General features: G+C 34.5%; 3 non-coding genes across 3 annotated transcripts; 2 read left to right on the top strand and 1 right to left on the bottom strand.

The window, feature by feature from the left end:
- The first annotated feature begins 1,088 nt into the window (after positions 1-1,088).
- Positions 1,089-1,175, top strand: TRNAS-GGA (transfer RNA serine (anticodon GGA)). Its single transcript has one exon. It is a non-coding gene; the product is annotated as a tRNA-Ser (tRNA).
- Positions 1,176-2,443: 1,268 nt separating this feature from the next.
- TRNAT-UGU (transfer RNA threonine (anticodon UGU)) lies at positions 2,444-2,516 on the bottom strand. Its single transcript has one exon. It is a non-coding gene; the product is annotated as a tRNA-Thr (tRNA).
- Positions 2,517-4,244: 1,728 nt separating this feature from the next.
- TRNAF-GAA (transfer RNA phenylalanine (anticodon GAA)) lies at positions 4,245-4,317 on the top strand. The gene has a single exon. It is a non-coding gene; the product is annotated as a tRNA-Phe (tRNA).
- The last annotated feature ends 484 nt before the right edge of the window (positions 4,318-4,801 follow it).

Genomic DNA, 4,801 nt, shown 5'->3' with positions numbered 1-4,801 from the left:
ACTGAGGTCGGTAAATCATAAATAATAAATAAATAATAATAAAAAAAAATCAAATCGCACCATCTCTGTAATAGGTAAATGCCTCTTTTTCTCCTGAGGTTGTCGGAATTATTCGTAATAAGATATTGGCTACAATTGAAGAGGTCTTATCAATAAAATTTCCATTTATCCGAGATCTAGGCATGGTTAACAATCCATTCCATAATTCTTCTCATTACCCCTAGAGGGAAAATGATCCCACAAACAAAGGAATTGTATAGTACGAAATCACATAAAAACAAACGGACTCATTCTAAAAAAAAAGGTGTCGACCTTCCACTCAAATTGTCCCTTTGGGGCAGGGATGGATAGGAAATATTTGAATCCGATTGTATTTCATTTAAATTAAGTATTAAGTATAAATATTAAGTAGTATACCAATGAACGGAACTATTCCTATTTTATCGAAGCTCAGGAATCAAGGAAGTTTTTCCTACAGATTCTGATGACTCTAGAAGTTTTGATTTGATTATGATCCAAAGAAAAAAAAAATCAAATCAAATAATAGAATCATTCCATGATGAAAATAGAATAAGAATAACCATCCATTTTTTGTGCATAGTGTGTATACACCACGCAATCGAAATATCAAAAAAATCCATGGGACGATTCATGAATTTGTAATAGATTGTGGGGTAGCTCATGAGAGGAATTGTTGTTGAGAAATCTGAAACTAGAAAGGAATTTTGGAATTCCTATGGAACCATAATAGTCTAAATGTAACCATAGTATAAAATAGGGTCAGTTGACTTGTTCCAATTCATTGGTTTAATCCAGTATAAATCTAAGAATAAGACGGGATCGTCTTCTTGACAAACATGAATAGATAGATTCTATCTATTTTTTTTTAATCTTTTTAATAAGATAAGAAAAAGATAAGAAAAAAAATGTTTTTTTATCCCTCGATCCTCGAGGGAAGATCTTTCTTTAATGAAAAGTTTTCTATTTTCTATTTAGAATTGATTGGTCATACCTGTATTGCAATAATACAATAATATGAATGACTCGCTATTCACTCGGTTTCTGGGTCATAATCATAAGATTATGTAGGAGAGATGGCCGAGTGGTTCAAGGCGTAGCATTGGAACTGCTATGTAGGCTTTTGTTTACCGAGGGTTCGAATCCCTCTCTCTCCGTACCTTCACCTAATTCACCAACGGTACCGACTACAATGTATCAAATCAAATAACAATTGATACGAGTATTCCAATCGTACTTTATTTGATATAGATTCTCTATTCCTAATTGCTGTGGTATGGAAAATACCGGAACGGAAAGAATGGACAAGGAATAAAAATCTCACCGCTGATCCATTTGTAATACGTGAATGGGAGAAAAATCCGGATCAAACCTCTTAGATCTATTTACTTCGGCGAAAGAAAAAAAAGGGGCTTGTCCAAAGCTTTGTTATTTTAGTTAGGTTCAAGTCTGACGGGAATAATATTCTACGACTAGCAACTCATTGATTTTCAAACCGATCCACTTAATATCTATTATTTGATTTACTAATCCTTTATATTGGGATGAATAAAGACTCAAATGTTTTGCCAACTCCTCGTGGGGGGATGAATCCATATAATTTTGAATCAGAGCTCTGGATCTTTGTTCATCCCTCATAGTAATAATATCTTGGGGTTTGCAGCGATAACTTGGGATATCTACTATACGGCCATTAACTAAAATATGTCTATGATTAACTAATTGCCTGGCTCCCGGAATGGTCGAAGCCATACCCAATCGAAAAAGGATGTTATCCAAACGCATCTCAAGTAGTTGTAGTAAAACCTGACCTGTTGACCCTTTGGCTTTCCCAGCAATACGAACATATCTAAGTAATTGTTGCTCTGTCAGACCATAATGAAAACGCAATTTTTGTTTTTCTTCTAGACGAATACGATATTGAGATCTTTTCCCGGAACGCGATTGGTTTCTAAGATCACTTCCGGATCTAGGTCTTTTCCTAGTGAGTCCCGGTAAAGCCCCTAGACGGCGTATTTTTTTGAAACGAGGCCCTCGGTAACGAGACATAAAGACTCCTTAATTTTATTGAAATTTCATTTTACAGAATAAACCTAAATTAATACTGAACTAAACGATAAACGAAGCTAAATCCACTGAAGTACTACAAAGAGGAATAAGATGAATTGTATCAATATCCGTATTATTTTGTATATTGTATATATGGGAAGTTAAGGATCCTTTTCTTGATTTGTTCTGTATAGATCAAACGGCTCCAATCCGTTTTTTATTCTTTATTCATAGTTGGAAGTTCCCGCGACATAACATAATAGATCGGTAACCCGACATTTGGAGAAAAAAAAGGGGGGGGTCTTCTCAATATTCCTTGGTCTCAAGGAAAGATGATCAATCCTGATAAAAAAAAAAAAATAGAACAAATAGAGAAAGCCGACTATCGGAATCGAACCGATGACCATCGCATTACAAATGCGGTGCTCTAACCTCTGAGCTAAGCGGGCTCATATAACAGAAATAGTGCGTGAATAGGAATTCGGGAAACTATTGGGATCTTAGTTAGCTATTAGCTATTAATAATTATTAATATTAATTATTATAAATTATTATAACATATTAATTAATATTAATAATTATTAATATAATATGAATTTTGATTTTATTTTTGATTATTTTCTATTTGATTATTTATTTTTGATTATTTCATTTATTAGTAGTCACTAGCACTAGAATTTTTTTTTTTCATTCAAATCAAATTTAAAAAACGCAAAATAATACTATATACATATGAAATAATTCTATATTCTATTATAGAATAGAATATAACTATTAGTTATAGCAGTTATAGCAGATTATATGAATTCTATTTCTATTAGAGTGTAGTTCCTAAGGAAAGGATAAGATAAGGATGCAATCCAGATCCTACTGAGATATTCCTTTTGTTTCATTCGGAAAGGGAGGAGATAGGACGAAAAAAAAAAAAAGAAGAATGAATATCGACCGTTCCAGTATTCCAAACTGCGCGGGAAAAATGAGAGGGGGGGGGAACATCTATATGTGGGATATATCCATCCATATTGAATTGCAGATACATCAATGATAGAATCATTTCTGATTGGACCAAATAATGGAATGGTCCTCCAATAGATATGAAAGAAGATGGGCAAGAAATAAAATAGGAGCAGACACTTTTTCGATATAGGAATCAGTATCTAATGAATTCAATGGTTCCAACATAAATGAAAGAAGGGGATGGGATCACAATGAGATCGAGATCTCATAAGGGGGATATGGCGAAATTGGTAGACGCTACGGGCTTGATTGGGTTGAGCCTTGGTATGGAAACCTACTAAGTGGTAACTTCCAAATTCAGAGAAACCCTGGAATTAAAAATGGGCAATCCTGAGCCAAATCCAGTTTTCTGAAAACAAGGGTTCAGAAAGCGAGAATCAAAAGAAGGATAGGTGCAGAGACTCAATGGAAGCTGTTCTAACGAACGGGGTTGACTACATTGGTAGAGGAATCCTTCTATCAAAACTCCAGAAAGGATGACCTTATTTAAGTACATAGACGTACTTAAATATCAAATGATTAATCACGACCCGAATCCGGATTTTTTGATTATTTATATGAAAAATTGCAGAATTCTTGCTAAATTAAATCGATTCCAAAAGGAAGAATCGAAGATTCAGTGATCAAATCATTTACTCCAGAGTCTGAAAGATCTTTTGAAGAACTGATTAATCGGACGAGAATAAAGATAGAGTCCCATTCTACATGTCAATACCGACAACAATGAAATTTATAGTAAGAGGAAAATCCGTCGACTTTTGAAATCATGAGGGTTCAAGTCCCTCTATCCCCAATAAAAAAAAAAAGGCCTATTTTATTCCATTCCCTAACCATTTATCCTCTTTTTTCGTCAGTGGTTCAAAATGAGCTTAGCTATGTTTCTCACTCACTCTACTCTTTCACAAATGGATCCGACCAGAAATCTTTCTCTCTTATCACAAGTCTTGTGATAGATATGATCTACGTACAAATGAACATATATGGCAAGGAATCTCCATTATTGAATCATTCACAGTCCATATCATTACTCTTACACTTACAAAGTCTTCTTTTTGAAGATCCAAGAAATTCCAAGGCTGAGGTAAGATTTTCTAATGTTTTTTGAGTCCCTTTAATTGACATAGACCCAAGCCCTCTAGTAGGATGATGCGTCGGGGATGGTCGGGATAGCTCAGCTGGTAGAGCAGAGGACTGAAAATCCTCGTGTCGCCAGTTCAAATCTGGTTCCTGGCACGTGGTTAATATATCGAATAGATACTCATACAAATGAATCGATATGGATCGGGATCCATATTCTATTCGTTAATAGTCTAGATCATGATACATACTTATCCATCTAGGGATATATCTAGATCCCCCATTTTTTTTTTTGATGGGTAAAGAAAAGAATTAGATTCTGTTCCCTCTTCTTTTTTGTTTGTTCATACTGTACCTGCTCTCGCTCAAAAAGAATGTTAATACTTCATACATATTTGAATTGAAGTTAGTTGGCTGAAAACCCAAAAGTCTAGTCTAGAGAGGAATCGAAGGGTAGGAATAGACAGGATTCATTTCAGATACAGTACAAAGAAAATCTGATCCCCTTTTCATTTCTGAATTTTGAGTTCATAATTTCATATTTTCTTTCATATTCTATTTCTTCACTTTCTCTTTCTTCACTCCCTCCTACGTGACTTTTCGGGGCCCATCTAAGTGATGTGCGCGGTACAAAGTTCAT

Source organism: Tasmannia lanceolata, unplaced genomic scaffold (genome assembly GCF_043159265.1).
Source record: "Tasmannia lanceolata isolate RefF3 unplaced genomic scaffold, GAP_Taslan_0.1 ptg000180l, whole genome shotgun sequence".
NCBI classification, from domain to species: domain Eukaryota; kingdom Viridiplantae; phylum Streptophyta; class Magnoliopsida; order Canellales; family Winteraceae; genus Tasmannia; species Tasmannia lanceolata.
This window is presented reverse-complemented; position numbering and strand designations above follow the sequence as displayed.